This window comes from Saccopteryx bilineata, chromosome 3 (assembly GCF_036850765.1).
Source record: "Saccopteryx bilineata isolate mSacBil1 chromosome 3, mSacBil1_pri_phased_curated, whole genome shotgun sequence".
NCBI classification, from domain to species: Eukaryota; Metazoa; Chordata; class Mammalia; order Chiroptera; family Emballonuridae; genus Saccopteryx; species Saccopteryx bilineata.
The window spans coordinates 302,113,080-302,122,752 of record NC_089492.1 but is presented as its reverse complement, the minus strand read 5'-3'; the positions used below and the strand labels follow the sequence as shown (position 1 = coordinate 302,122,752).

Genomic DNA, 9,673 nt, shown 5'->3' with positions numbered 1-9,673 from the left:
CAGCACCAGGAGGGTCTCAACCCTACAATCACTATCATGCAGTTCACGAACAGCACAACCGTCTATTGCAGCATGACCATTCAGAGATATGAACAACCAAGGATCAAAGGGACCCAAGTAGGGGAACCAAGAAGAAGGGGCCCCTGTGTATCAGAAAAACCTATTGAGAAGCAGTGTTCCCACAGCCTGCACGTGTTCTCGCATGGATGGGCACGCTCAGATATGCTGAGCTGGGAGTGCCGGTAGGCGGAACAAGCATCCCACGAATTGTTTGTGAGCACGCCTGTGGTGGGCGCCCTGGATATGGCAGGGGTCTTATCCGGCCATCCAGCTCTTCGTCCCCTTCAGCTTGGGGGTCCCTTAGGGAAGCACCTGGAGAATGAGGAGATTCCATCTCATGCCAGGATTCCCACAATCCCCTCCCAAATAGGTGGGAAGGCTGACGTTCATGGAGGAGCAGGGAGGTGTCTAAGACTGCGCTGACGTGGGACTTTCACACTTCCTCACTCCGAAGCCCAGAACCCTTTTCGATCCCTCCTCCAGCTCCCGTGTCCCACCAGGACCTCACCTTCTCCCCAATTGCACCGGTTCTGTTCATGGGCATGGGCCGTGTGGCTGGAGCCGGAGCTGAGGGAGGAGAGAAGGAGCGTCAGGCAGTGGTGAAGGAGCCACAGGTGGAGGCAGGAGGTCTAGGGACCTTTTGGGGAAGAAATCACCTTTTCCTCAGCACTCTGGTCTGAACGTCAGGGTCTGAAGCAGCTGCAAAAAGTTAGACATTAGCTTCGAAAACACCCCAGAATGCAGCCTCCAGGGCCTCACGAGGATCTCAGAGGCTGTGATCCCCAGCCCAGTCCAGTTGGAATTCAACGTAAGTGAAATTAGAAGGTAGCACTAAATTGCATGGTTGATTTAAATATACACATTTTTATTAACCTGGAAGAACAGTTTCAAAAGTCCAGCTTTGTTCTTGTTACATCTCTTCATTCTCACAGAGGATGGTATTTAGAAGCCAAGATCTGGGTGGTAGGAGGGCTTATTTCTAGTGGGCTGTCACTGTGTCTAGAACTTAGCTGGTGCACACAGTACAAACACTGATACCTCTTACTATTTCTATGTCAGTTGATGTGTGTGTGTATACAAAAATATATATATGTAAAATATTTTAAAAATATTTTTCTTTTTTAAATGAGGTTATAGTGACACATTCAATTCCAAAAAATATATCTCCGTTATTTCTAAATTTTTCAAGGATGGTTAACCCCATATATTAATATATTTTCTCAAAGCAATGAAATTCCCAACCTCTTTAACCTCCACCCATTCTTCACAACCAGACCCGCTCCCCACCACTCTTGACTGCAGAATGCCAATGACACCTTCTCATGGTTCCCCCTCTTCACTCACTGGCAGCATAGTTTCCTCAGGTGCTGGGTGCACCCTGCTCCCTCCACACAGGGCCCCTCCTGTCACAGCTGTACTTCTGTGGGAATCCCAGATCTCTGCCCAGGAAGATTATCAGTGGCAGCCGGGATAGAAAGAGCTTCCTAGAAACTCTGGATTGTTTAATTAGGAGAACTTTCAAAACTGAACGTTACCTTACTTTATTTCTTTCTTTCTATTTTTTTGTTTTATATTTTATTATTTTATTTTATTTTATTTTATGCCACATTTTCGCTGGTGCCCTAGCAAGCCACTTCATGTGTCTTTAGAGGAAGGGTGCCCCTCTCAGGTAGACCAGCTCTCCCCGTCTTGGACTCACTTGGTTTCTTGCACTTTTTCCGGTGCTTGAAGAGGAAGAGGAGGAAGAAAAGGTGGAAGAGCAACAGGACGAACGTCACAGCGACCCCAATGAGAACTTTCTGGTGTGTTTGAAGACCTTGGACACAATGATGTCATGAATGAATCAATAATGTCATTGGATTGAGCACCCACTGTGCACTTTTGGGGGTTTGAAACTTAATCACCTGTCACCTTCATAGCAATGAAACAACATGTGAATGCCACCCATGCTTCCACCTATTTCACAGATGAGGAAACTGAGGTTCAGAGAGGTAAATCTGGTTCCCCACGTCTCCCAGCTTAGAAGTGGCAAGGCTGGAATTTGAACCTGGTACGGGGGGATCCCTTGTGCTCTGCTCATGCTTCCCCACCAGACAAGACACCAGCTTTGGGCTCTGAAGGCTGCTTGTCAGATTGGAAAGGCCTTTCCCCCAGTCCCTGTGTGCCCCAGGCCTCTTCTGTAGCTAGAGCTGGATGCAGCCCCCGCATGTAGTTCCCACTCACCAACCTGTCAGAGACTTTGTGGGGTGGACCCTGTGACCTTCCCAATCTTGATGTCCAGCCAAGAAATGTTTTCTGTCCTGCAGACCCGACATCCCCACATGAGGCCTCTGTAAACTTTTCCAAGTGGTTGTCTGCGAGGGGAACTGAGGACAGATCTGCCATTTCCTGAGCACTGGGTGGGCCACTCATGAGGAGGGCCTCCACTTCTGGGATCTCACCTACATTCCTTAGCAAACCGGCAAGGGAGACGTGAGGAGACACATTTCACAGACAGTGAAACAGGGACTCATAGGGGGACGAGGCTTGTCTGAGGCCCCACTGCCGGGAAGCCGTGGAGCTGAGATTCACACTCCGTGGATCCTGGTCTCCCGGCCCTTATTTATTTTTGTTTGATTTGTGATGTTTTTTCTTTGATAAGAACAGGCTGGGCACCACAGACTGCAAGGAAAGCACTTGGGATGTCACCTTGTCATTGCCCTGTGTGTCCCTCACACCCCACGCACCTCACACTGCCCACCCCTCACTTCTGCAAAGCAGGGTGGTTCCTGCTGGGTCAGATCCGCGATGCTCCTGGAAATCTGAGCTGGGATTCTCCTCTGTTGCATGGGGGACAGGCTGAGGCTTAGATGGCAGGGGACCTGTCAAAAATACCCTCTCAAGGAGTACTGAGACCCCGCCCTCTACAGAGGACCCCACCTGTACATCATAAACCAAAGACAAGGAGGGGAGGGTTGGGGGCTGCTGTGTCCCTGCCTCACCTTGACTTTCCCTCCCTCAGTCTGGGCCCCAGCATCTCCTTCTGCCCTGACCACAGCACCCATCATCAGCCAGCCTCTGAGCCTGTGGACCCCTGTGGTCCAACCCCAGCCTCAGCCCTGCATCTCTGCCCGCCTCCCAGCCTCCCCAGGGGACAAGCTCACTCTTGAGTTTCTGAGGAGGCATCAGATCCCCTGAGACACTCAGAACCCCCCTGGGGAGGTCCGTGCTCCTGCGAAGCAAAGAGGTCCCAGGGACTCACCAGCTGTGGAGATGGGCCCCGGGGGTGGGGCGCTGGGGTCTGCAGAGGGTGCTGGGAAACAGACAAGAGGAGAGTGAGGGGTAGAGTGCCCCCTGCAGGGATGCAGTATTTGCTCACACCCATATCCTCTGTCTGCCCTGTGCCCGTGGCGAGGTCCTCCCTCCACACCCCTGGAAAATGTGGTGGCGGGCATGAGGAAGGGGCAGCGGTGACAGAGGCCCTTGGGCTCCATCCCTCTGAGGACAGTGTCTCCATCTTGATGACCCTGCCCTGGAGCCCTGCACTCCTGTCCTAGATTAAGGCTATTCTGGGCAGGACACTGAACCAAACATAAGGACATAGAAGGTCAGGATTGGGGCTCTGTACCTGAGACCAGGAGCTCCAGGTCATTACTGGGCGGTGACCACAGCTGGGGACTGTTCCTGTAATACCCATAGCATCTGAACGTCCACCTGTGGCTGGGGGTTATGGGGCCCACAGGGAACAGGGCCAGGAATCGCCCATTTGGGTGTTGTTTTGAATCCTGGGTCCAAGAAGACCTGTGTTCTCCTTCCTTAGTCAGAATGAATTTTCCAAACCTTTTTCTGAGCCACATTGGAGGATGACGTTCCCTCCTGAGGTCACGACAGGGCTGGGCAGGGCTGAGAGGCTGGGTTTGCTGTAGAATCCTAGGAGAGGAGGAGGCAGCGTGTTAGATGGGCTCACCCCTCCCTCATGTCCCTCAGGGATGGGCTGTGAGAGGGGAGACCCCCTGAGAGCAGATCCCTTTCCTGAGGGCAGAGCCTGAGGCTGGGACACCTGAGTGTCCCCTCACCTGTCATCACCAGCTCCAGGGGGTCACTCTGCTCTCACCAGCCAGTGGTGCTGAGATAGTAACAGTGATATATCCCTGCAGTGCGCTCTGTCATCTGTGTGATGGCGAAGTTGGCCTTGTCTCCAGAATCCATTGGCTTCTTTTTTTTTTTACCAAGGTTTAGAGCTTCTGTCTTTATACAGATGGAATTCCTGGGCCTGCAAGGTCCCCTGACACCAAATGGTTACAGAACTTCCCCAGGCGATCAAAGATCCTGGCTCAGCCCAGATGGTGGGTTTGGGGAGAGTCCCAGGAAGGAAATCAGGGGCTGGGTCACAGGACATCCCTCACTCCCAGTCCCTAGCTCTCACCCAGAACACCTCAGATGCCTCTTATCGATTAGCCCAGAACTACTTTTTTCCATTCACAACTTCCCAGGGCTGACCCCTTGTCCTCATGAGAAGTGGAACCTGGGACACCTGGGGACAGACTCACCTGCCTGCACTTGGGTCCTCAGAGACACACTCAGTCCTGGAAGAGATTTCATGTGAGATTTAGCCCTGAATCCTGAGCAGAACCACCTCCCCCATAGTGAGTCTCCTGAGTCCTGGGGTCCTGACAGACCAGGGCCTGGCTGTGGGGCGGGGTCCCTTCCGGACCAGGGCTTCCCCTCCCCCTCCTCATTCTCACCCAGGCAGAGTAGGGCCGTGAGCGTGGGGGTCATGGTGTCTCTTTCCTCTCCTCTTGGCTGTGCAGATGGAAGAAACCATGGTGCCCTCAGCAGAGACAGACACACAGGGTGTGGCCACTGGGAGGCTGGTTCTTCCTGTCACAGGGCTGTCACGTCTGCAGCCCCTCAGAAAGGGGAACATTCCTTCCCCAGGGCCTAGTTCTCATTTCCATGATTCAGCAGGAAATAACCCACAGTTCCAGGTGAGCTGACTCAGGGAAGGTTCTTCCCTGTCAGAGCCTCCCCCATGAGGTCACCTTTATCCTCAGCTCGTCCATCAGCTCCTCCCTGTGGGGTCCTCACCATGGACGGTGGTCACCAGCCCTGGAGATGCTTCAGGAAGACATGGGTCCCTGTGACTGCAGAGCTCAGATCAGCAGGGACAGGTCCACCGTCTCCCTGTGCAGTTCAGGTCCAGTGTCTCTGACAATGAGCACAAAGGGGAAATACAGGGAAATAGGGAAGGAAACTTGTCCCTTCCATGGCCCCAGAGTGTGGGTTTCCCTTCTGGGAACAAACCGGACTCATTCCTGCCCCTCAGAGCCCCTTGCTCCTTGGGCAGGGTTCTCTTCCTCATTCTGCGGTCCTGCATGTAAGCCTTAGAGGACTTTTATTTGGGTTCAGTGTTTAATATTTAAGAAACTGATAACTATTATGTAAATATTCATCTGTCATCTACTGCCTGTGTGACCCGGACAGTAGCATCTTATCTCGTTCCTTGTTTGGATCATGTTGTCATGAACCATGACTTCTAAAGTGAAAAACAAAAGTCTGGGTGTTTAGAACAACATGAAAGTTGATGTTAGAGCAAAGGTTGATGTGGGAAACATGGCAGAAAGTTCCCTTCTGCTCCATTCATCTCCAGAGCAATGCAGAACTGGTGGCCTCAGGCAATGGAACTAGGACAAAGTAAGTAAGGTCTTTCCTGATCCAAGCTGGGCTATCTGCTACCCCAATAACATTACTTTTATTTCTCTGATAAAAAATATTTTTATAGCTCAGGAGCCTTCTTGTAACATCTAGGAGTCCCATTTAACAGCAAAGCAAGGATTTTGTTCAAAGGGAAACAGACCAATTTCAGATTTTGAGGTGTTTCCAATATGAAATCTATCGTACATTATTATAACATAAATTATCCCACCAACAATTCCTTATTTCCAATAACTTGTTTACAGATTATATTAAGTTCTTGGTTTTCTATTGCTTCTCTTTGAGTTGTCCCATTACAAATGACTCTGATAGGTTATAATTCTGCAACTATAGTGCTCCATGTAATCTGTATGCGAACAAGCACAAAAATGTTGAGACAGCTCTGAACCTTGGTAAAAAAAAGAAGCCAATGGATTCTGGAGACAAGGCCAACGTCACCATCACACAGAAGACAGAGCACTGCAGGGATATATCACTGTCACTATCTCAGCGCCACTGGCTGGTGAGAGCAGAGTGACGCCCTGAAGCTAGTAGTGATAGGTGAGGGGGCACTCAGGTGTCCCAGCCTCAGGCTCTGCCCTCAGGAAAGGGATCTGCTCTCAGGGGGTCTCCCCTCTCACAGCCCATCCCTGAGGGACATGAGGGAGGGGTGAGCTCCATCTAACATGCTGCCTCATCCTCTCCTAGGATCCTACAGCAAACCCAGTCTCTCAGCCCTGCCCAGCCCTGTCGTGACCTCAGGAGGGAACGTGACCCTCCAATGTGGCTCAGAAAAAGGTTTGGAAAATTCATTCTAAGGAAGGAAAACACAGGTCTTCTTGGACCCAGGATTCAAAACAACACCCAAATGGGCGATTCCTGGCCCTGTTCCCTGTGGGCCCCTTGACCCTCAGCCACAGGTGGACATTCAGAAGCTATGGGTATTACAGGAACAGTCCCCAGCTGTGGTCACCGCCCAGTAATGACCTGGAGCTCCTGGTCTCAGGTACAGAACCCCAGTCATGACCCCTCTATGTCCTTATGTCTAGTTAAGTGTCCTGCCCAGAATAGCCTTAATTTAGGACAGGACTGAGGGGCTCCAGGGCAGGGTCATTAAGATGGAGACCCAGTCCTCAGAGGGATGTCTCTCCTCAGCCTGGTCGCAGTGTCCCCGGTTCCTGGCTCAGGAGAGGGGACCGGTCACTGTTCTGGTTCAGACCACGTGCAGACACAGCAGGGTCATGGTGTCGGACTCCACAGTGAAGAAAAACATTTGTTTCATCCACTCTAGAGCCTTGTCTGCTTCGAATACCCATAAATGCCACTACACTGTTTCTGAAATATGCAGAAATCACCATTTTCAGGAAAAAAGAAATGAAAGTTCCCCAAAGAGACAGGAAAACACAAGGAAAAAACCACAAGGAACAGAAAACAAAGCTGTGTGGCAGCCAGAGCATGGGTCCATCAAAGGTCCCTAGAATGTGGGTCCCCAGTCAGGTTCTTGCAAGAAGGAAGGTTCCGGGCTTCAGGCAAAGGCTGGAAGCTGCAGTGCCCCTTAGTTTGTGTCTGTGGGTGGGCTGCTCTTGCTCTGCTCACGGACCCACCCCCTTTGTCAGCACTGAGTCACTCCTTCCGTGGGGTGTGGGAAACAGAATTATTGCACAAACTCACTGGTTATTTTTAGTGGCACGAGTGCATCCCTCATGTGAGCATGAGGCCAGCATTACCTGTCCCCACCTTACACAACCCCGGGCAGACGCTAGGTCTGAAAGAGTGAACACCAAGGAGCAGGAGCAGCTGCCATCATTACCTCTCCACCATCAGCCTGACACCCAGGACAGCCTTGGAAGAAACCTGCGGAAGATCAGGTGTGTGAGGGGAAGAGACTTCCAACAAGAATGGACCGTAGAGTAACCCTCATACATGACAAAGCACTAAGGACAGTGGTCTATGGTAACGGGGACTGTCGAATGCAATGAAATAGAGTCAGTAGGAAAATGTAAGAGTGACTGAAAATGAAGGGTGTATAAATATCTGATAAAAATAAAGGGGAATACTGAATTGTTCAGACAAGAGTATGGAGTCTATTACAGAAGAGTAGGAAACCTTTGAGGTGATTTGGAAGTTTTAGATATGAACAACATAGTAGGATGAAGATAGTCAAAGAAAGTTTTTCCATCCCAGACAAGACACAGCTGAAGAGACGTTTACAAACTGGAGTACAAAATTGTTTGGAGGAAATTTTCAGGTTGTGAGGCTGCGAATTCCATAAGTGTAAATTCAAGACACCTGGTAACTAGAACAAGGAGGACTAATGTCATAGCCAATATGAGTTAAGAAGAAGTGAGAATGCCATATAGGAACAGCTCAAGAGGTAAATAACTGAGCACCTTGCAGAGAGAGCTGAGTCTTAGGATGTGTGTATTTAAAAAACGGATTATGTATCTTGATGTTGTAGGTCAAGTAAGAAAATGGGGATGCATTTAAGAACGTGGCAAGAGCTTTTTCAATGCCGTGCCTCTGCCTAGGGGAGCCAATCGAAAGGGGGAACAGGGGAGTGAGTCTCTGGCTTCCCCAGCTGTGTGGGATTCCGCACCTCAGGAGAAGCCAACACGTGAGGGTCAGAGAAGGGGTGGGAATGATGGAGACAAGGTCGCTGAGATGTGGTCTGAGGAGAATGTGACCTGCCGCAGACTGCCGCCTTTGAAGACAGAGAAGCCCTGAGCTGAGGAATGGGGTTGGGGGGGGGGAGGTGACCTGTGACTCTGGAAAAGGTGAGGCAATGAAGTCACCCCTCAAGCTTCCAGAGAGCATAAGCCCTGGAGACACCATTCTGTCAGCCCAGGGGACCCATGTTAGATGCCCAGCTCTAGACCTGTCAGATCGTAAGTGTGGCTCTTGTTGAGCATGACGTTTGGGGAGTTTCTTACAGGAGCAATGGGAAACGAGAAAAATGGCAAGTTGCAAGGCAATGTATATACTTTGCTGAATGTTTTTTTATTTTAAGAAGGGAGGTGTTTTTCACATATTATTTTCATTCTAAAAACCTGAAACTAACAAAACTAGTCATCTCCCATAGGTAGGGGTGTGGGGTGAAGGGGACAGAATGAAGTGGTTATCTCGGAACATACCATTCTACGTAATTGTCTCTTCTTAAACCTAAAAGGATTTGACATCGTCCAAAAACACAATTAAATCATCAAAAATTGGGAAGCAGGAAGCACAGCCCAACATGAATATAAGCAAATGAAACAAAAGATAAGTTTACATTCAATAACCACAGCCACACGATTAAACAAAATTTTTTTTTAGAAAGGGACCTATAAGAATGTGTTAACAATTGGGTTTTCACATAAGGGACACAAAGACAAAGTAAGTGAACCCTGTAATGTCACACCCAGTGGGGATACCTGTGTGGATTTACACTGTGCACCCTTCCTGGTACTAAGCGGTCCATACAGAACAAAACCCCCATAGCCCTGAGTTCACATAACCCCAGGTCATGTTTTCTAAGTACGTATTGTTCCCAGTAGAAGAAACTCAACAACTTGGGGACAAGGTGGGCTCCTGGTCCAGGGCAGGAGGAACGCAGACAAGACTGGTTTCCCTTTGATCTAGAAAGCACAGTGGGGCACAGGTGACAAGAGGAAATGTCTCAGAAAGGACCGCGGGAAGCTGAAAGTATTACTGGACGGGGACTGGGCCCGGAGCAGGTCTGCCTCGGGTCAGCAAGTGACCTGTAGTTTCTTGACTTCATGTAGGAAAGATTTCACCAGACGAGTCCAGGTGCTTTTGGGAGGGTGTTTATTCCAGCGGGGGACAGTGCAATGAAGGAAGGGCTTAGGACAGGAGAAGCCACAGGAGAGCCCGGGAAGTGCTGCTTTAGCTCACTGGGAAGTCAGAGAAAAGGGGGCCTTGGAGACAAGCTCAAGGGGTTAGC

General features: G+C 50.1%; 1 pseudogene; it reads right to left on the bottom strand.

Annotated features, from left to right (window-relative positions):
* Positions 1-4,515, bottom strand: LOC136331971 (leukocyte immunoglobulin-like receptor subfamily A member 5; annotated as a pseudogene).
* Between the last annotated feature and the right edge of the window lie 5,158 nt (positions 4,516-9,673).